Here is a 23,556-nt window from a genome sequence, read left to right on the forward strand (position 1 = left end):
TGCACACTCTCCAGCTGTCACAGCATGGTTGCTCCACTTCCAATCCTAGCCAGGCTCCCAGATATTTCCACATCTGTGAGAGAAATCCTTTTGTCATCACACAAGTCTATGACCAGAAAAACTTACACTAGTAAGTGGAAATGTTTTTTCTTCCTGGGCAGAGGCAAAATGCATAGATCCCTTTTCAGCCCCAGTGCACTCCATTTTGGAATTTCTAGCAGAACTCTTCCATGCTGTTTCTGCTTCAGCTACAATTAGAGTCCAGTTAGCAGCAATTTCAAATTTTCACATTGGCCTGTCGGATAACAATATCATGTCCCATAAGCTGTGTAAAGCCTTTCTCAAAGGAACCACTCTGCTCAGGCCCCCAGTGAGAGATCCTCCACCACCGTGGGATTTAAATTTGATTTTAACTTCACTAATTTTGCCCCCTTTCGAACCTGCAGCTTCTTGTTCGCTGAAGTTTTTATCTTGGAAAACCCTCTTCCTGGTAGCTATTACTTCAGCCAGAAGAGTTTCGGAACTACAGGCTCTTTCTGTCCGTCCTCCATACCTCGTGTTCCACAATGACAGGGTTGCCGTTAGGACTAATCCGTCCTTCCTTCCTAAGGTCTCTTCAGAGAGTAACTTGAATCAGTCCATAGACCTTCCTGTGTTTTTCCCTAACCACTCCAACAGGGAGGAATATAAGTTGCATCAGTTAGATGTTCACAGGCAGCTACATTTTTATTTGCACAGAACCAAGGACATTAGAAAATTAGATTAACTTTTCCTGTCTTATGCAGTAGGTAAACAAGGTCTTCCGGTCTCCAAAGTAACCTTATCCAGGTGGTTGACTTCTGTCATCACATTCATTTATCAACTGAGGAATAAAGAATTGCCAGTTAAACCAAAAGGTCACTCCACCAGAGCTTTAGCTACTTCGGTGGACTTTCAGGCTAGATTGCCCACGGAATCTATTTCTGCTGCGGATACATGGGCCAATCCACATACTTTTATTTCACATTACAAGTTGGATTTGGTTTCCAGGAGCAGAGCTGACTTTGGTTCCACTGTTCTGAAGAGTCTTTTCCGATGAGCCACCCAGGTTTTTAGGTGCTAGGGACACTGTCCCAACCAGCAAGAATAGAAGGCAAGATAGACAACTTAACATAAAGAAGTTATGTACCTACCATAACGTTCCATGTTAGTTGTCTTCTTCTTCTCGCCTTCTTTCTTGCATTCCCCCTCCATCCCCCTATCCTAGTGGACCGAGAAGAGTTCTTCTTGATATTTCACTGGCTGAGTCTTCTCTGGCTATTCCTTTCTGACTAGTAGTCTCTCCAGTAGGATTTATGCATTCTAGGATAGGATTCCTTTATTATTATGTCTGCAGTTAGACTTACCAAACGAGATCTGGGTATCTAGTGCCAGGCATCATGGGATATAGGGGGGCCTCGAACCAGTAAGCAGCTCTCGAGCTTTTGAAGATGGCCGAGTTGGAGCCGAGGATCGGCTCCGAACCCAACCAGCAAGAAAGAAGGCGAGAAGAAGACAATTAACATGGAACATTATGGTAGGTACATAACTTCTTTTTCATCTTAAGAATCATTGCTATTGTAGTCTGTTGTGTGGAGGTATAAAGTCCAAGGCAGACCTCAGTCATCCAGCCAGAGGTTATAAAGAGGGAAGAGAAGCATGCCTCACTGTATCATTTATTGATGTTGATATTAATAATAATCTGCTACCTCTGAGAAGTTTGGTCATTCTGCTGATCAAACTTTTGAGCAGAATTAAAGATTTATATTATTTTGTGTCCTAGTTTAAATGTATAAAGTTAGTTTATCTATAGGCTTATGGCATCCACCCATTGCCCCACACTTTGAACAAACTGGGTTCCAGAGGGAAAATCAGAGAATGAACAAAGCTGGTCCATTCATCAAAATGGTTTATGAAAAAGGATGATTTATGGTAAATAAAATGCTTTTTCCTCCATTTTGATATTGAGGTATCAGTAAGCCCACTTAGGATATATTCTTTCATGTCCTACAAAATCTCCTAATGCTTTCTGAGACTCTGTACTCCCTTAGCTAATTTTTTTTTTACTGTCATAGTATAAATGAGTAGGATTAACATGCCTATAAGGCAACCACCCAGGAAAGTCCTGGTTTATAATTACATACAGATAGTATGCAAACCTAGGCAGCAGAAAAGCGGCTTGGTTGACTGGGTGTCAGTTCTTCAAATTTCACTGGTGGGTCTGCAATTGATTACACTAAATCTGAGTGGTACTATTTTAAGACTGTACAGAAGACACTGATAATGTCAATAATCCCTATTTTTTTAATTTATTCATTTGTTAATTGGGTAAACTAAATTGTCATTATGAACCCTTTTTAGCCATAACTTTGGCCACAACAGAGATCATAAATGCAGTATTTGTGGACAGTTTAGAGTAGCCAACCAACCAGCATTTTTTGTGAGGCTGAAGGAAACTGGAGTACATAGAGAATGCCTATCCATGTAAAGTCAAAGTTAACTTTATTGTCATTTAAGCCCACGCATGGGTGCGGGCTAAACAAAATTTTGTTGTGTTGAGCTCAGTGTGCAGACAAAAAAACATAAAAAAAAAATAATGTAAACATAGAAACAAAACTACATACTCTGTATATGACATTGACACAAAAACAGAACTGCAGACTCTATATAGGACATTAACATTAACACGACACTAGGACATAATTACCATTTTTGTATGTCTAGCCATAGGAGCACTTAGTATTGCACAGTAGATATTGCACTTAGAGGCTTAAACAATGGTAGACTAGAGACCATTTTATCCATTGCATAGAACGCAGCTTGTATTTCAAGTCATTGCAGAAAAATAATAAGCATTCGGTGAGCTATTGCACAAGTGAGAGAACCTAGTAATAAGTTATTGCACTTTAAGAAAAAGATATTTACTTCAGCCTGTGTGGCCACTGACTAGGTGACCTGTTGGCTTGCCTTGCTACTCATGTTTAATGGTCTGATGGCCTGAGGAAAGAAGCTGTTTCAGAATCTAGTCATTCTGCAACATACGCTTCTGTAGCGCTTGCCCAAAGACATGCAGGAGAACAGTCCCTGAGCTTTAAGGGGAGAATATGTAAACTTCACATGTGTAGTGACCATTGGCAAAAGTTAATCCCGGACTTCAGAAATGCATGGAAGAGATCTTAACCACTGAAACACTGTTCTGTCATTCTGCTTCAGCATTCTCAAAAGAAGAAAAAGGGCTCCTTCAGGCCTTCCTCCTTCATCAGCTCAGATAAGGATGAAAAATGTGCAGTAGTCTACTCATCCCATGTTGGTATCCCCTTTGGCCCAGATGGGGATGAATAGGTACTTTCATCAGGTTCTCACTCAAAGATGTTTCTTTTATACATGCTTCCATCTGTGTGAAAGAACATTTCAAATAGTCTTCTAAACCATTTTCTACTCCCAAAATAAGATATCCACGGTTTCAGAAGCTGTCAGAGCCTAAATGCAATCCCTTCTGTAGTTGATTCATTCTGAAATATGTTCTTGGACCTTACGTTGGGATGGGATTCAGTCTCTTGCCCAAAAAACACTGGTAGAATTTTTCAGATGTTCAAATGCTGTAAGTTATTGTGTATTAGTCCATTGGCTGACCTTTCAGTTATAAAGGGATTAAAGAAAACACTATTCCAAGCACCCTTTCCAAAAACAATGAAACTAGAGCCATTTACAGATTTAAGAAGACAGTTGTACACCTGCTTCACTAGTCATCAGCTATCAGACCCACACTGTGAAGTATAAGGGTGAGTTTAATCAGATGTGGCGGACGTAGTCTGGGAACTCAAGATACTACTCTTAAACTGAAAATTGTAAAGTTCCTACATACTGCAGATGACATTGGGTCACATGCAATTTTGTGTGGATATGACTCTGTAAATGTCAGTTTCAAGGCTGCTGCCTGTGCCATTGGTATACCTTTAAAATGCCTAACTCTTAATTGAGGATGTTATTCCTCACTTTCTGGATGCTTCTCTGAATAAAATGCTGTTTGAACCTTTTTCAGATAAGCTGTTTAAATAATTGGAGAAAATAGGTATTATTGCGGAGAATATAAAGTAAACGTTTAATTTACACAATCCCCTGAGTACATCAAAAATTAACCCTCCAGGTTTAGGCTTTTTGCAAAAAATAGATTGGGGTGCAGCAGTTTAAGAAAATATCATTCCAATGTAAGCACCTGCAAATCCCCCCACTCAAAAGATCATATAGTTCCTAGTGACCGAGTCATACATCATCAGGACTTCCACCTGTCCTAGATCCTCAACTGTTAGTAGGAAGGGTCTCACTGTTTATAAAGAATTAGTATCTTACAAATACAGCCAAATTGCTAGCTGGTTTCTACAGTTTACCTCAAAGATTTTTTTTTCAATTTTTCCTCATTTATTTATGGATCCCATACCAAAAAACATCAGCTTCAAGCAGCTGTTCCATTGATTTAGCAACTTTTGCTCACTGACTCTATTCATCCACTGTCTCCATCAGAGGTAGATAAAGGATTTCATTCATTTTTTGTACCAATGAAGGACTATTAGTAGATGCCTATTCCACATCTGGTTTAGTTTAATATTTTAACCGTTATGCCCATGTCTATTGTTTGGGGGCTAGCCACTTCAATAAGGATTGTGACATTTGCACTGCCTTCAGACATAGGGTAGTGGTCAAGCGTCAGAAGAAAATTGGTCCTTAAAGGTCTCATTCCTCCACCTGCTTTGTTGCCTGCCTCTGGAGAGTCCTTTTCTGGAAAGAAGCTTTCAGACAAGCACAAAGGGGACAAAGGAGATAAACAAAAAGACAAGCCTAAAGAATCTAGGAAGTTATCCCTTGACTGCTCTGCTTCCTTGGTTCCGATTTCTGCTCCAACAGTAAGGTGTCTAAGGCACTGGATCTTTGTGTGCCATTGGCTCCATCTTCTGCCTCTTTCAGGAATCCCTCTGATAGGGAATCTAGATTTTGATCAGAGCTGACTGCTACCAGATTACAATTTCCCCTTTTTACAGCAGACGTCAGTCAAGAGAGCTTCTAGACCCCCTTCTGCATCTTCATCCTTCAGGTCTTCCAGAAGTTTGTCAGAGACCAATGTGGACAGAATGATGAGGAAATTCTTCAGGACTCTGATTCAGTTGGGAGTTCTCCCTGCTCCATTTCCCATTGGACCCTCTTCCATTCCTATTGCTAGTACTACTCCAATCTGTCTCCCAGTTTTAGAGACCTCAGACTTGAGACTCTGTTCAGATCTAAAGTTGTGGGTTTCTGTTCTCTGATTCAGCCAGCTCTGATCTTGTTGAGGCCAGACAGATCTCTGAACCGAAGCATCAGCACCAAATCTGGAGTGAGGGCTTCGTCCTGAGATTTTTGGAGCAGTCTCTTCTCATTTTAGCTTTGACAATAGGCAGATTGACCCAGACTTTAGTTTCAAGGCAGAGTCAGGACATATTCCTAGCTAGTCCAGCTCAGGAACTTTGGCTTCAACTGTGGTGGTTTTGGGTTCTCCTCCTGCTTCTCTCTTTGAGGCTATAGAAGGAGCCCTCTCCAAGTCTAGAGAAGGGACATCCTTGCCTCCCTCAGCTCCACCCCCTCCAAAACTGTCAAACCTGAATCCTAATCCTATTCACTCTGTCCCATTGGGGCAGCTAGTGTGCACTAGCTTTGAGACAGTTATTGTGCAGGGCTCCTCTCAGATTTCAGTGTTTTCCCAGAACATTCTTCCATGGAAGCTGCTCACAAGCACATATGTAGGAGTCTGAACACTGACTCCCAACTGGAGTCTCTCACGGAAGATAAAGATTTCAGTTAAGGGAGGTATATCCAGATCACCCTTTGAGGATGTTTTCTTCAGGGGAAATTATTGAGATAGAAAGGTGGTTGATCTTCCAAAGCCCCTTCTCAGGAGGAGTCCGTCTTCGCCAAAGCTTTTGGTATTGCCTCAGCTACTTCTGAGTGGTCCCCCCAGCTGATATGATAATTGACCTCATTTCTCATCTGTTATGGAAGGAACCAGATGTGTTGAAACCAATTCTGAAGAAACCCAATAAATACTTAGTACTTCCTAAAGACTGCTCACTGAAGCAAAGGCCCAACTTTGAATGTTATAGTGGTAACAGCAACCACCAAAAAGGAGTTCGCTAAGAACTCATCTGCCTACCCTCCTAATAGAGTACCCAGTGTCTGTATACATATGGGAAATGTGTCTATGCTTTATTTGCCCTGAGATCGCTGAATGACTAGACACACATGATGAGGTTTCAGAGGGACTTGACTAAGGAACTTTCCAAATCTCTCTCTGGGTCCTTGTCTGAGAAAGACAAAAAACTTGAGGATGTACAACTAGCCACTCTGCAGTCCCTTTCTAATGCCTCCATGCATCTTACCTCTAATGCAGTGGAAGGTATTTCTAGAGCCATAGGCACAGACATTATGATACAGAGGCATGCCTGGATATGCTGATGTGATTTATGCAGAACCCTTTAAGACGTTCTTCATCAATGCTTCTTTTGATGGATCTACTCTTTTTTGCCCCAAAGTCTAAGACACACTCTCCAGAAAGATGGGAAAACTGCTTCTGCCTTACAGATTTGGTTTCCAGCCCCCCAGAGGAGCTTTCCTGGGGACCAGAAGGAAGGTAAGAAAATGTGGTTCCTAAGTCTCAAGGTTTTTCCCAAGATTCTTCTGGAGATAGACCCCCCCCCCCCAAAGCAGAGGGGAGGGTCTCTAATGATAAACATTTCCATGTTGGCAGAGGAGGTTCATAGAACCAAGAATTTAGAGGTCCATTCACCAAAAAGCCTTGTCAGTGCTCCTGAAGGGTTGCCTGACTACTGCATTCTGGAGGCAGTCTTGGGGCACTTATCTTTGTACCCAGAAGCCTGGTTTTGTCCATCACCGAAGATATCTGGGTATAGTTAATCATCACCAGAAGTTATTATAACCATTTTATTTAACCATCCCCAACTGCAAAAAAACTCCCCAGTGTTCCAGCCCACCACACAAGAACAGCGGCATTGGAAATAGAAAGTTGCTATTAAAAAGAATCCTACAAAAGATCCCACCAGATCAACAAGGGATTGCAACTTATTTGAGGTTCGTTTTAGTGCCAAAAAGGAATGGGGACCTCGGACCAATCCTGGAGCTAAGCTATCTAAATCTATTTGCCAAGCCCTCAAAGATCCGAAGGGTCATGGTACAGTTCATTCCCCTTTACTAAGGCAGGACAACTAGATGGGCTCAATAGACCTGCAGAATGCATGCTATCACATCAAAGTTTATTAGATGATCCAGAAGGTTTCTCTGCTTCCAGCTGGGAGTCAGTCATTTCCAGTCCAGAGCCTTGCCCTTTTGTCTCACCACAGCCCCCCAAATGTTCAAATGCATGGCAGTAGTGGCAGCTTATCTCAGAATACAAGAGTTCCAAGTGTACCCCTATCTGGATGACTTGCTCCTCATCGCTCTCACCAAACATCTCCTAATCCACACCAGGTATTTTCTGCTTCAGTTTTGCTGCAAACTAGCCATTACAGTGAATTACGACAAGTTTCAACTATCCCCAGCACAAGTTCTGGAGTTCATAAGTGCATACTTGGACACAACTTCCCAAATAACAAGACTACCTCAAGCTAGGTTGTCTACACTACAGAATCAAGCCTTATAACTGCGTTCCTTTCAAAGCCATCTGGCCAGGTTCTTGCTACAGCTTCTAGGTTCGTTAGCAGCGACTTTCACTCTTGACCCACTGGCAAGATTGTATATGAGAGTTTTGCAATGAACTTTGGGAGTCCCAGCGGTTTCTCACTAAAAAAAAAAAAAACACAAAGTGTAAGTCACATGTCTTATGCAGACCGACTAAAGGCCTATCCCTTTACTCCATCTTATATCATTTATTGAGACAGGACTTATGCCTGACCTACAAGGCATTCTCTGATCCAGCCCTGATGAAAATGTTACATATTCACCAGAAAAATTATACATAGGGAATACATTCCATGGACCTGAACCTTATCTGTGACTCTAACAGAACTTGCTGGAGAGACATATATGTGTCTCAAAGGCTACGTCGTCTATGGAATAAACTTCCCATCTTCATAAAACAAAGCTTGTTCCTCACTCTCTTCAAAGATAATTTGGATAAATAGTTTGGGAAACATAAATTCACTTCTATCGTACTGCCCATGCCCAATATGGGCAGAGGCAGTCTGTAAAATAACTCAGGGCTCCAACAACCAAATACCAACTACCCTGATACTACCCCATCCCATATCTGGGGAATTAAGATATAATATTGCATATCCTGGGTATTATTGGCTTGGCTTGTAAAGTCTCTTGTGCCATTAAAGTAGTAATCACCTATGATGGAGCAAGTTACTCCACAATCAAAGTACAGTTAGCTGCAAAATCCAATTTCCACATGGGTGAGAATCACTCCTGTCTGGCCTCTCTCAAACTGTGTAAAGCTTTCCTCAAGGATACTTTCCTTCTGCAATCACCTATCAAAGATCCCACCCCTCCTTGGGATCTTACTCTCCTGCTGCAAGTGCTAACTCAGTCTCCATTCAAATCAGCAGCCAAAGAGACCAAAGGTTCCTGTTCTGGTGGCTGTTGCATCAGTCAGAAAGAGTATCTGATCTCTAGGCTTTGTCTTTCAGCCTCCATATATCATTTTTCATAAAGACAGGGGTTCTTTATGCACCAAGCCTTCCTTTCTACCTAAGGTGGCATCAAAAGCAGCACTCAGTCTGTTTTTTTTTCCACACTTGTTCTTTCCCAATTTCACTAATAAAGGGCAATATATGCTTAATTTATTGGATGTACATAGACAGGTGTGATTTTATCTCCACAGAATGAAACCTTTCAGGAAGTCAGGCCAATTATTTGTCTCCTTTTCTAAAGCAAAATTTGGTAAAGCTGTGTCAGAAGTTACATTGATGAGATGGTTAGCTAACTGCATTTCTCATGTTTATCAGACCAAAGGCTTGGATTTACCAAAAACCCCAAAAGCACATTCAATAAGATCAGTTTCCACTTCTTATGCCTTTTTGTCTAGAACATCAAATAACAGTATTTGTGCTGTAAATATTTGATCCATTGTTCATACTTTTATTGCTCAGTGCAAGCTAGATGTTTTTTTCCAGGAGTAGAGATGCTTTTGGTTCTACCATACTCCAAAATATCATTCTATGAGGACCACCCTGGGATTCAACTAGCTAGGGCCCTTGTCTCAATGGTTGAGGAACAGATGGAAAAGACTGTTTAATATCAAAAGGTTGAAATTCAAATGGTCGACAGTTATAACGTCGAAAGTCATTACACCTAACGTCCAAAATGCTGAAATAAAAATATCAAAGTTTAAATGGTCAAAAAATACCTACAGCACTGGCAGTAGTGTTTTTGCAGGGGGTCCCCCCTGCACCCCACACCCCCTGCTACTTATATATTACAACTCCGAGATAGCACAACAGTGCTGACAAGGGTATATCCTTGCCCTGTTGTCAATATAATGTTGAAAGGTAATTTGCATGCACTTCCTGTCAACCATATGAACAACTTAATATTCATGTGTTGATCAAATGAACGTTGGACCATATGAATTTCAACCTTTTGATAGTAAACCGGAAAAGACAACATCAGATACAAAAGTTACGTGCTCACCATAACGATGCATCTGTTTTGCCCTTTCTGTCTTTCCTCAACCTCAATACCTCCATCCCCACTTCCATGCCATGAAAGATCTTCATTTAAACTTCTGGCATGTCCATTAGGGCACTTAGAATGTAGTTCCCCCTGCTACGGCTCCAAAGTGGACTGCCTGATTTCCTTTTTCCTTCTCTATATCATATATGTATGTCTACAGATATATTGTAGGCAAACTCACTATGATGTACTGTTAATTATGGATACAGGGCGGAGCCTGAGCTATGGATCCTATGACTGGAGAACAGCCAAAGTTAGATCCGAGGCTGGATCCAAAACCCAGTGGTTGAGGTAGGGTGGAAAGAGACAACACCGGTGCATTGTTATGGTGAGTAATCAACTATCTGATAATGTTAATTTTCATGTCATCCTTGACAGTGGGCTCGGTACTGAATCTCAGAATTGACTCAGCCATTATTCCAGCACATGCCTTCCAAAAACTCTTGAGCTTCACCTTATCCAGAATATTCCTCTTAAAGTTACCTCAGATCTCATTTGGTGCTTCAATGTGCCAGCTGTGTTTTCATTCCTGCTCTTGAGCTAGCTATGTCTACATACGTTTTTCAAAATCCTTTAAATCTTTTATATCTTCTAAATCTCTGTTTTTTCTGTCAACTTATTTTTTTTTAATATATCTTAACTACCCAGCTCCACTTTCCAAACATGCTTGTGTTATTCGCCATTATCATCATTGGTAATCCTCTTACCTTTTGAGGTGTTTCTTCGTACCATTGTTGGTACTCTTCTTTCTATCCCCTTTACTGTTTTAGGAAATTTCTTGAATACCTGAATGCCATTGTTAGTATCTGCCTTCCCTTTCCTTCAAAAAAAAAAAAATTAAAATACACACACGCACACACACACACACACACACACATATATATATATATATATATATATATATATATATATTCATTTTCGACTCCATCTTCCTTTGCTCCTCTAATAGCTAAGAAAACTAAAGGCACTTCTGTCTTTAAGAGATGCCAGAGGTGCGATTGTAAACTCCCTAATTAGGGCAGACACTCTCTATGCATGTACTGCTTGGGACAGACACTTTCTATGCGTGTACTGCTTGGGCGTGGTGCATCTTTCAGGAACACTGTGCCATCTGTTGTGGGTTTAGCCACTGACTTCAAGGCTATATCTGCAGCCAGTTCCCATTCTTTTTCCTTGTTATCCTCCAAGAGGAGGAGTCATTCGGTTTGTTCCGATACCTCAGAACCAACTTCTAAAATGGATAAGACTTCCCCACTCCCACTGTTTCTTTGGAGCCGAGCGGCAAAACAGCTATATCTTTGGTACCATTGGTGCCGTCTTCTGCACTGACATTTCTGGAACAAACGAAACATTCTGACCTGACTTCCACTCCCCCATCTGTTCCTCAGATATCAGAACCAAAGGAGTATTATCTTAAGTATATTCTAAGGGGAAGATACTTTCCTTCCATAGATCCATTTGCAGACAGACCCCCAAATCCCTTTTTTGAACGAACCGCAGTCCCCATCAGTCTCTTCAGACCATTCCACCAAGAGCCTCACAGAGTCTGATATTCTGAGGCTGGTGGATCAGCTATTGGCAGTGAGGGGATTTTCCACCACTTCAGTTCCTAGCCTCCCTGTTTCTGGAACACTACTAACTCATAAACTAACTATTATTCCTCCTCTGACTCCAGGTGAGACTTCAGAGCTCCCAGTGTCAACTGCTTCAGTGCCAATCAGACCTGTATCTCCAGCACTGATCACAGCCTTGAGCTCTTTGATTCTGTTGGAACAAGAGACCTCCTGGGGCTGAAGCTTCATTGTCAGTTCTGAGGAGCATGGTTTCACTCCATTTCTTTTGGAGCTGTCCATGCTTCTCTGGGCTTCGGCACACATAAGCTCAGCTCTTGCTTTGGCTTAGGAGGTGGTTTCCTTGGTGCGGGATATGCCCACTGTTCCAAGGGAGTCTATCTCTGATCTGGGCTCCCACCCTTCTATGGGAAGACCTGCCTTCCAAGCTATGGAGAGGGCCTTCTCCATTGTGGTCTCACAGTCTATGCTATCCTCATTGGGCCAACAACCTAGTCCTTCCCCTCGTCCTCAGCTGCCATCAGCCTCAACCCTGGGACAGAGGTCACAGAAGCCTCAGGATACTACAGTGGTAGTTATGTTCTCTTCAGGATACCTCTTTAGCACATGCCACTGGAGAGTTACCCATGAAGAAAATGTGCAAGAGGAAGCATTTGAACTCCTGTGAAGAGTCTTACACAGAAGATACAGATTTCAATAAAGGGGAAGGTTTCCCAAGGTCACTCCCAGAAGATGTCTCATTTGGAGACATTTTAGAACTCCTAAAGCAGAGGAGTGGCTGGACATCCATCAACTTTCCTCTGAGGAATTGGTATACCTGCAGGCTTTCTGTGCCAAACCCTCTACTTCTTGGATCTCTCCACCCACTAATGATTTAATTAAACTGATTGCTCAGCGGGCTTGGAAGATTCTGGATTTCATTGAACCAATCCCTAAGAGACCAGACCAAATTTTGTCAGCTCTGGAGGATCAGCAACATTGGTCTAAAGTTATTCCAGTAGATGCTATAGTGGTTGTCGCAGCCACCAAGAAGGAACTCACAGACAAGAGTCCCACTATCCATCCTCCTAACAAGGAGTCTAGGACTATGGATAGATTTAGGAAACATGTATATTCTTCATCAACCTTTGCACTCAGGTCCTTGAGCTATATGGCACACTTCACGATATTCCAGCAAGACCGGATAAATGAACATTCAGATACTCTGACAGGAGCTATAACTGAGGGAGTGCAGGACAAGGTAGCTTCCCAGCTGGCAACCCTTGAGTAAATATGTAACTCGTCCATGAAGCTGGTGGCACATGCAGCTGAAGGGATGACTAGGGCAGTGGTTCAGTCGTAGTCATTAGGAGACATGCCTGGATGAGCTTATGTGAATTTGAAAAGCCATTTAAATCTTCTTTCATTAATGTTCCCTTTGACAGAACATCCCATTTTTCCCCTAAATTTAAAGAGACCCTTGCTAGATGTGATAAAGATGGAAAGACCCTATCTGCCATGGGTGTATGTTTTTCCACTCTTCGGCCCTATTCCAGGAACCAGAGGAGTTGGAAACTATCGTTCAAAAAGTTCCAAGACCCTTTCCAGGACTCACGTGGCAGCAACGCTCCCCGGAGCAGAGGGGGGGGGGTTTACAATGAGAGATGCCATGCCAGAGGCAGAGGTGGCCTGCATAATCAGAGTTCCAGGGATTCCTTTCCTGATCACTCCTACCAGTGCTCATAAACGGAGACCCAACTGCCATCCTCTGGAAGCAGTCGGGGGAACGCTTATCCCTGCACCTCCCCCACCTGGCTTCAAATAACATCTGACAATTGGGTGCAGAGGATTATATCCAGAGGTTACAACATTCACTTTTCAAGTCATCCAAAAAGAATCCCAGATGTTCCACCCAGACACAGGGATCCAGCAGTGTTAGAAATACAAAACTGCTTGACAAAAGAGTCAACCAAACAATCCCAACTGACCAGATAGGATCCAGATTTTACTCAAGATTTTTTTTTTAGTGCCAAAGAAAACATGGGATTGGAAACCGGTTTTGGATCTCGGTGTGTTGAACGAATTGGTTTGACATACCAAATTCTGGTATACTTTCATTTTTAGGAAAAGACAATTGGATGTGCTCAATAGATCTTGAGGATGCGTATTATCACATAAAAGGAAACAAATGCTTCAGAAGATACCAGAAGACACCTGCGCTTCTGGCTGGGAGAAAGTCATTATCAGTTGCGAGCCGTGCCTTTTGGTCTCACCACAGCCCCCAGAGTGTTCACCAAATTCATGGCAGTGGTAGCAGCCCACTTCAGACTGCAAGGATTCTGGGTGTTTCCATATCTAGATGAATGGCTCATTACTGCAACCACCAAGCATCCACTACTATAGGCAAGGGACTATGTCCTTCAAACATTCTCATTACTGGGAATCACAGTAAACTACGAGAAATCTCGTTTAGAAACAACTCGACATTTAGAGTTCATTGGAGCAGTATTAGACACAAACACCTTCATCGCTTCTCTCCCCCAAGAAAGGCTTCAGAGAATAAGACACTAAGTCAACCAGATCATTCACAACAGAACAGTGATTGCAAGACTATTATTACAGGCTCTAGGTTTTATGGTGGCCTCCATCACTTTGGTTCCTCTTACCAGGTTTCACATGCAAATTCTACAATGCCTTCTAGCATCACAGTTATCGCTTTTGACCCATCCTCTGTCTTATCAAGTTCTAATCACCAATTTATGCAAGAAGGACCTGAATTGGTGGCTTCATCCCAGTGAGATTCTAATGAGCTGTCCATTTGTTCTTCTTCCACCCCAAGCTATAGAGGCCATGGATGCTTCCCAGATAGGGTGGGGGGGCATTATGTAGGAAAGACCATCCAAGGCACTTTGCCCCAGTTGGAGGACAATTTACATATAAATGTTCTAGAGAAGAGGACAGTGTTCTTAGTGCTGCAAGCATTCCAAGAAGTCCTCCCCTTAGAAATGATTTCAATTCAGACAACATGTCAGTTGTTTGGTACATCAACAAGCAAATGAGCACTAGATCTTATTCCCCTTTGTTAAGAAGCACTCTGGGTATGGCAATGGGTCATTTCATTTGGCCACTTTCTTGTTGCAGCACACATTCCGGGAAGCTCCAACATGATTGCGGACAAATTGAGCAGTTTCATTCTAATGCTTCACGAGTGGCCTCTCAAACCTTTCACGGAAAAGAATTTAATGGGGCCAGTTGTGCTGCGATCTGTTTGTAGTTCCCCTAGAAAAAAAGTGCAGCAGCTACTTTGCTCTAGTGCCCCATGGCGGAGTCGCTGCAAGATGCTCTTATTCATGATTTGCCCTCTGGTCTACTTTACACCTTTCCTCTGAATTCCGTCATTTTGCAGTTTCTGAAGAAAGCCAAAACATCAGAGAACAGAGTAATTCTCATTGTCCCCTTCTGACTTCAACAGATATGGTTTCCCTATCTTTGGCCTGACCTAATTCAGAAACCTTGGATACTGGACCCGGATCCAGATCTGCTGTCTCATCAGGATGGACTAATTCACCAGAACCTTCATAATCTCAAGCTCACTGTGTGGATTCTCCAGTTCCCATGATAGCCAGGCATGCTACCCTCACTGCCCCACTTCAGCGAATTGTCCTAGCCTCTCACAAACCTACTAGATGATTATACAGCAACAAGTGGCAAAATTTTTCAAAATGAGCAGCAGACAATAATCTTGATTCCATATTCTGCACCAGTTCATAAAGTATTGGAATTTTTCACATTGTTTTTCAGTGTAGAAGCTTCATCTTTGTCTATTCGTGTACCTCTAGCTGCAATTTGAAATTTTCATAATGGTCTAGATAATTATGTTCTAATATCCCACAAGCTTTGTAAAGCCTTTCTGAAAGGGACATTACTGGTCAGGCCTCCAATCAAGGATCCCACTGTACCTTGGGACCTTAACCTAGTGTTAGAATTTTTAATTGCTTCCCCTTTTGAACCATCAGCAAGTTGCGAACTGAAGTACTTATCTTGGAAGACCTTATTTTTAATCGCTATTTCCTCTGCTAGGAGAATTTTGGAATTACACACGTTTTCTTGCAAACCTCTTTATGTGACCTTATGTGACCTTCCATAAAGATAAAGTGGCTTTGAGAACAAATCCTTCCTTTTTACCAAAGGTGAATTCTGACATGCATATCAATCAAACTGTACAAATTCCTGTATTTTTCCCCATTTTTTCAAACAGAGGTGAATATTGCCTTCATATGCTAGATGTTCACAGGCAATTATGTTTTTACCTTCACAAAACAAGAGAATTCAGGAAGTACGATCAGCTGTTTGTTCCCTTTTCTCCCAATACCTTAGACAAACCAGTTTCTAAGGTTACTTTGGCTAAATGGCTCAAAGATTGTATAATCTTTATTTATAACGAACAGAAAATGCAACTTCCAAGAGAAATAGCCACTTCTGCAGTCTTCCACGCTATAGATGATATATGTGCAGCGACTACTTGGGCATCTCCTCGTACCTTTTTTACTTATTACAAACTGGATATGGTCTCTAGGGAATGAGCCTCATTTGGTTCAGTGGTTCTCAGGAATATTCTTCCTTGAGATTTCCCAAGTTTTTCATAGCTGGGGACTCTGTCCCACTGTCAAGGATTACCTGAAGATTGATAACATCAGATAAAGTTCTGTCTTATCATAATGTTCTGTCTGTGTTGTCAATCTTCACTTATCCTTGACATCCCCACCCACCTTCCCCCTGCCCTTTTTAGGTTTCTTGGTGAAATTGACTTATCCTAGCAGGAAATTTTATTATTCCATTATGGTTACAGATATAGTCTTTGATCTAACATTTTTCTGTCACTATATTGTGCAAACTCGATCTGAGGTAACTTTGAAAGGAGATTTCTGGGTAAGGAGAAGCTCAAGTATTTTTGGAAGGTGAGAGCTGGAATAATGGCCGAGTCAGTCTTTTTTGTTCCTGTCCTCTGATCATCACTGCTAGCTCTATTAATTGTTCACTCCATGCTGTTTTTAATTTTATACTTTGTCTTCTCAAATCTAATGTTGCCTTATATACACTATTACTCTTTTTCCAGTTTGCCATTCCCATTCTGGCCTCATTTCTAAAATCTACTATTTGTAGTTTAACACATTTACTACTCAGCCTCTGGATGTTTTCCTTCAGCTCTAACGTTAGACCTGTATATGCAAGATGATCTGGGTTCAACAACTTCTCTTATCTGCTCCCCAAATCTCTTTTTTTTGTTCTTTCTTTTCCAAATGCTCAGTGTTATTTATAATGATCTTTGCTGCAGTAGCCTTAGCTGTCTGGGTTATATCCTGTCAAGGATACAGCAGCTGGCCAGTTTTAAAAGCGTTAGGACACCTTCCACATCTCCAAACTATTAGTCAGCTTGGTCAGAACTGAATAAAATTCAAGTTTGGCTGCCAAGCTACTAAGAGCTTTCCTTTTGTTGAATAGAGCTCTCCTCTGCAGGCTTTTGAGGATCAAATGTCAGCTAATGCTGTTTCATTTCTAGGCAGATAAGTTCCCTTCAAGGAAGAAACCAGCCACTTTACTTTTTGGTCAGAAAACGTACTTATTTTGAATAACATATTTAACTACACTAGCAGAAGTGTTTTTAATGACTGCCACGTGATTTTTGTACACTTTTAATTGGGAGTGTTTCTTTTCTACTTTTGTGATTAAAAAGTTGTTTGAACTAACTTTACACTATTTTTTCTATAGTAAACGCAACATAGCCTTAGCTATATGGGTTATATCCTGCCATGGATATAACAGCCGGCCAGCTTTCAAAGCTTCAAGGCACCTTCCACATGCCCACACTGAAGCTGATCTAAAAGACAAGTTTGGGTGTGAGCCCTTCAGAGCTTTACTGCCACTGAAGAGCATGCTCCTCTAACCTTTTTGAGGACTGACAGTCATCTTGTGATGTTCATCGTGTTTCACTGTTGCAGTCATTACTCTTGGGTTATCCTGCTGGCAGGCTTCCTGTAGTTGGCCCGATTCCAAAGTCTAGGTCCAGCGTCGGTTGCTGTTGCCTCTTCCCTGACGTCAGTGCACCAGGGTTATAAAAGAAGCAGCTGACGCCATTTTCTTCAGTCTTTCTTACCGCGCGGTGCCCGAAGCAAAAGCAGTCCGCAAGTGCCGGTCGGCCGACTCCTGAGATTTTCAAATCAGAATTTCAGATCCAAAGTCTTCATTAAAGCTAAGTACCCCGTTGGGAAAATTTTTTTCTTGCTCCAGACCGATGTCAGAAAAAGTTAACAATTGTATTTCTTGTGGGAAGCAAATACCTCATAAGGATTTTCACTCTTATTGTATTCCTTGCCTAGGCCCTGATCACAACGTTGCTAGTTGTCGGTTTTGTGCTAGATTTAACCAACGCACTATCAAGCGTCGGTTTGATTTTGCTTTCCATTACTTTGGCCGAAGATATAACTATATAATGCCGTCGGATCAGCCGACAACTGCAATTTAGAAAAAACGCAAGGACAAGGGAAAGGATAGGCATCCGAGGTCCAAAACCAACGACGAAACCTCTTCTAGGCCAGTCGCCGGTTCACCGGTTCTCAGTGAGGTGCTTTCTCAGCCCCTGGCGCCCGCTACCTCAGAGCCACAGGCCGCTTCCAACTCCCACGTGGAGCCGACTGGGCCTCTGGATACTCAAGGTATTGGCTCCTTGGAAGTCATTCCCTCAGATGGGTCCGGAACCGCTGAGCAGGCATCGGCTTCTGAGGGTGTCTTCAGACCTACTCAGCTATACATTAAGCCATCCTCAGCTTCAAAGACGAAGACTAAAGCAGCATTAAAGGCAAAGAAACAAGTACAGCATTCTCCTACTCAGACTACCATGCCTAAGAAACAAATGCTCAAAATGGCCAAAGACCTAATTACTTTGATCGGGGATACCCATCCCCCTCCTGATAAGAGGCCTAGGCAAGAGACAGAGTATGATTCTTCTGATCAGGTTTCCATTTCTTCTGATTCCTCTTCTGAACAAGATTACTCCATGCTTCCCTATGAGGATTCTGATGCTGAAGAATCCATTCCTTCAGCCTCTCCTCCTGAGGATTATTCTTTTGGGGAATCCCTACATACCATGAGGGAACATTTCCACTGGGAGAGCCAAGATTATTCTGAATCTAAGAAAAGGCTCAGAGACTTTCTGTTTCTTCCTCAGCACAGACCCCTTGCTATTCCACCTGTACTAGACATTGTGGCCGATGTATTCTCAGAGTCCAGCCTGTCCCCAGACTCTCTCCCCCCTGCACCTGCTAAGCCAGACAGATATTATAGGGTTCTGGATTCTCATAAATTCCTGTATAAAAACCCCACTGCTGACCCAGAAACTATATCTCAAGGTCCCAAGGGGGTTAAAGCTTCCACTGCAAAAAACCCTGTCGCCTTTGATAGGGATTTCAGGCCTCTAGACAGATGGGGGAAAAGTCTACACTTCTGCTATCCTGGCTGTAAGGGCCTTAAATTGTCAGTTTCATATGCTTAAATATCAGCAGTATTTAATGTCACAGCTAAAACAGAAAATGTTGACAAATACTGAATGTTCAGAAAACAAGGAATTGCAGGATTTATTGTATGCAGCTGAACAAGTGGGAAAGCATACTTTACAATGTGGTTATGATTCACTGGAGGCTCCTGCAGGGCCGCTATTACAGGTTCTGTTATTAGAAGGCATGCTTGGTTAAAGGAACAAAATCTGCCTGATCATGTTAAAGCAAAATTATTAGATGCACCATTACAGCATGATACTTTGTTTGGTACTAAAGCAGAAGAAGTATTGAAAATAATTGAGGATAAAGCAAAATCCATGCAGACAGTCAAGGATTTCTTACAGGTACAGCCACCCAGATTTAGCAGAAACTGGCCTTCTAAAAATTGGTCCTTTCCAGTGTCAGATAGACCACAGAGGCAGATTCAGGCGTCCCAGAGGCAGAGGTCAGCCCCAAAGCTCATACAGGCCTAAACAATGGGGTGCTCCTACCTCCAAAAGTGGAGAAGACAAATCACAACCTTACAGGAAACAGTCCCAATGACTTTCCTCTACCAAATCCAAGCACTGCTCTTTTGGCAGCCCCTTTGGGGGGAAAACTAGCACTTTTTTCTTCAAATTGGCAAAGTATTACCCAAGACAAATGGGTCCTGAACATAGTGTCCCAAGGCTACAGGTTCCATTTCCACACTCTACCAAGGTCAAAAGGTATGCCAGACCTGCCACACAATCAGTGGGCAGAGGCACAAAAACAAATTACAGCCCTCATGGACATGAGGGCCATTCAGCAAGTACCGCAACAAGAACAGGGGCAAGGATTTTACTCCAGACTCTTTCTAGTACCCAGAAAGGACAAAACCTGGAGACCAGTACTGGACCTGTCTATACTAAATACATTTCTGGAAGTTCCAACATTCAGGATGTTGACTCTACAGCAGCTACTGCCCATGCTGGGCAACAAGGCGTGGCTCATAACCTTGGACCTAAAAGAGGCATACCTGCATGTCCCAATCAGACAGTCTTGCAGAAGATACCTCAGATTCATAGCTGGCTCAATGCATTACCAATTCTCTGCACTGCTCTTTGGCTTATCTACTGCGCCCAGGGTCTTTACAAAATGCCTGGCACCAGTAATTGCATTTTGCAGACAAAAAGGAATTCAAATATATCCATACTTGGACGACTGCCTAATTCAAGCAGAGAACAAAGACATTCTTCTAAAGCATCTGGCGTTTGTAAAGAGATTAATAATTGGCCTAGAGTACACAGTAAACGAAAAGAAATCAAAACTAGTGCCCTCTCAAGAGATAATATTCCTGGGTGCAAGCTTAAACACAACTACCCAGATGGCTTATCTCACGCCAGACAAACAAAAGCAACTGACTACGTACTTCAATAAATTGGCAACAAAAACCCACTTATCTGGAAGGAAAATCCTGCAGGCCTTAGGTTTCATGGCATCCTGCATTCTACTAATTCCATATGCCAGACTGCATATGAGGAAACTACAATGGTATCTAAAAAGTGTTTGGACTCAACATTGCCACAGCCTGGAGACAGTAATTGCATTCATTCCCTGCATGCAACAGGAGTTTCGATGGTGAGCAGAAGCCTGTCACCACAGCAAGGGTCTGCCATTCAGATTACCCACAGCAAGACACTGACAAATGGATGCATCAGACTATGCCTGGGGGGCCCATATGGCAGGAAAATGTATTCAGGGCACATGGCCTGCAAACCAGATGCATCTTCACATCAATCAAAAAGAGATGCTAGCTGTTCAAAATGCCCTGACAGCTTTCCAGGACCTGCTTCATCCAGGACAGTTACTGATAAAGACAGACAACACTACGGTCATGTGGTACATAAACAAGCAGGGAGGTACACATTCCTACCCCCTCTGCAGACAAGCAATGACCTTATGGGACACAGCATTGGCTTTTCAAGTTCACCTGCAAGCACAATTCCTGCCAGGAAAAACAAATACTTTGGCAGATGAACTAAGCAGAAACCTCATGGATCCCCACGAATGGAAACTGGATCCACAAGTCTTCAACATGATAACAAGAAAATGGGGATGCCCAGACATAGATCTATTTGCCTCCCCTCACAACTGCCAATTGCAAAGATTTTGCACAAGGATTTATCACAAGCAAGCATGGAAAGTGGACACCCTATCCTTCAGCTGGAAAAATCTAACAGTATATGCTTTCCCCCCTCTGCCTCTCCTTCCCAAGGTACTCCTAAAGGTCAGACAACAGAAGCCAAACATGATACTGATTGCACCAGACTGGCCATGCCAGCACTGGTACCCAGTTCTGAAGAGCTTGTCTCAAGGTCCATCATGGATATTGCCTCAAACTTCTCAATTGCTGACCCAAAAAAGCAGATCCTGCACAGCCAACTCAGGACCTTAAATCTGGTAGCATGGCATATAAAGTAACCATTCAGAGCACTCCACTTACAAAAGCTGCTATGGACGTTATCTTGGAGGCCAGAAAGCCCAGTACCAGAAAATCTTATGCAGAAAAATGGAAGAGATTCTCTGCTTGGAGCCAGGAGCAAGGTATAGACACGTGTGTACCAAATATCTCTCAGATTTTACAATACCCAACTGAGATGCTAAACCAAGGCCTTTCTTTCTCATCTATTAAGATTCATGCCTCTGCCATTTCAGCCCATTACAATACAGAACCACCTATCTTTTCTCATCCTTTACTAAAGCAGTACCTCAGAGGAGCCAAAAACATTAGGCCTCCAAGGAGAGCACCAATTCCGGCCTGGGACCTCAATTATGTTTTGGAAAAACTCACACTGCCTCCTTTCAAGCCAGCATCAACAGCAGATATAAAATTCTTATCCTGGAAAACAGCTCTGCTCCTAGCAATAACCTCTGCAAGATGAGTCTCAGAGCTACAAGCACTCATGGCTGTGGAACCTTTCATCATTTTCCATCCAGACAGGGTTTCCCTGAGGACAAACCTTACATTTATGCCTAAGGTGGTGTCCAGTGTGGCCCTTAACCAAACCATTCACTTGCCAACCTTTTATCCTAATCCACAGAACAAGGGTGAGAAAATCCTGCATTCTTTGGACATACACAGGCAGCTAAGATTCTACTTGGACAGAACTAAAGTTTTCAGAAAGACTGAGCAACTTTTAGTGTCATATGCTGCAGGTTCACAGGGAAAGGCTATCTCAAAACAGACTATCTCTAAATGAATAGGCCATTGCATCCATTTATGCTATTTACAACATGGCATATCAGTGCCTAAGGACATTAGGCCTCATTCCACCAGAGCAACAGCCACTTCAGCAGCCTTCCTCAGAGGAGTACCAACCAAAGAAATCTTAGAGGCTGCAACTTGGAGTTTAGTGCACACTTTCACAAAGCACTACCATTTACCTCTCTATTCTAAGTCCAGAGCAGGCTTTGCCACTGCAGTTCTGCAGGGCCTCATTGCCTCTCCAAATCCTATTTAGACCAGCCACCCTACCTCAGCTTTGTGATTCTACCCAAGAGTAATGACTGCAACAGTGAAACACGATGAACATAGTAAAGTTGTGTACCTACCATAAATGTTGATGTTCGAGTGTATTCACTGTTTCAGTCCAGGTTACCCACCCACCATTCCCCCTTTCCTTTGTGGGACTTATCTACACTTCTCTATCCTATACTAGCTTTTTTGGTGTATTTACTTGTAGCTGAAGGACATGTTATTTTTGTGTATGTATTTTTATTGGCATATTCTTTCAGTCCTCCAATTTGGGGGCACCTGACATCTGGGGCAAGAAAAACTGAAGAAAATGGCGTCAGCTGCTGCTTTTATACCCCTGGCACACTGGCGTCAGGGAAGAGGTGACAGCAACCGATGCCGGACCTAGACTTTGGAATCGGGCTGACTATGGGAAGCCTGCTAGCAGGATAACCCAAGAGTAATGACTCAACAGTGAACACACTCGAACATGTACATTTATGGTAGGTACATAACTGTACTCTTTCTTTTGCTGGGCAGATAAGTTCCCTTTTGGAAAAAAAACTTAAATTTTTTTTTTATTTTGTTGATGTTTTAATACTTTCCTCTTTCTCGGGAAAATTATTTTAAAACTAGGAATGTTGTGTCTTAATGGACTGTCTCGATACTGTAATGCACTTTTAAATGGACTGCTCATTTTTTCAGTCACTATCAGTTTAAAAGTAGTGTAAAGTAACTGAAAATGTTTTTTCTGTGGAGAAATTGTATTTATTTTACTTTTGTGGAGCTGGCATTGTGCTTTTAATTATGTTTTTCCATATATAAAAAGAAAAGAACATTTGTAAACTAGTAGTGTTTATTTCCCCGGGAAAGAAGCACCATTTTCAGTTTGATCACAGAACAGACTTCAGATCCCATGGTTGATCCTTCTTCCAACCACAGAAAGAAAAATTAAGCAAACAGCTTTTGCCATCACAACAGGCTAGCAGTTTTCCTCAGCCACAGGTGAGGATCTCTGTGCTGTGGCCATTTGTTATACTTCATACCACTCATCTTTTATCATGGATTCCTCTGGTGTAGCATCAACAGCCACTATGGACTGAAGGTTAACTATGTTCTCTGCAGCTGTTGGGGTCCCCTTAGTGAGCAAGGGAAAGCTAGTCTTTTTCATTACTGGTAGAGGGAGCAACAAATGTTTCCCTGTTGTGTCAGAATGTTGTGCCAGTGCCTGGTGAATCTG

At 42.3% G+C, this 23,556-nt stretch overlaps 1 protein-coding gene across 1 annotated transcript in view; it reads left to right on the top strand.

Moving 5' to 3' along the window:
• The window catches only part of KIAA0753 (KIAA0753 ortholog), a 1,485,993-nt gene that overhangs the window by 995,115 nt on the left and 467,322 nt on the right, over nucleotides 1-23,556 (top strand). The window lies entirely within an intron of this gene.

This window comes from Protopterus annectens, chromosome 13.part0 (genome assembly GCF_019279795.1).
Source record: "Protopterus annectens isolate FY-2018-M chromosome 13.part0, PAN1.0, whole genome shotgun sequence".
In the NCBI taxonomy this organism is placed as follows: Eukaryota; Metazoa; Chordata; order Ceratodontiformes; family Protopteridae; genus Protopterus; species Protopterus annectens.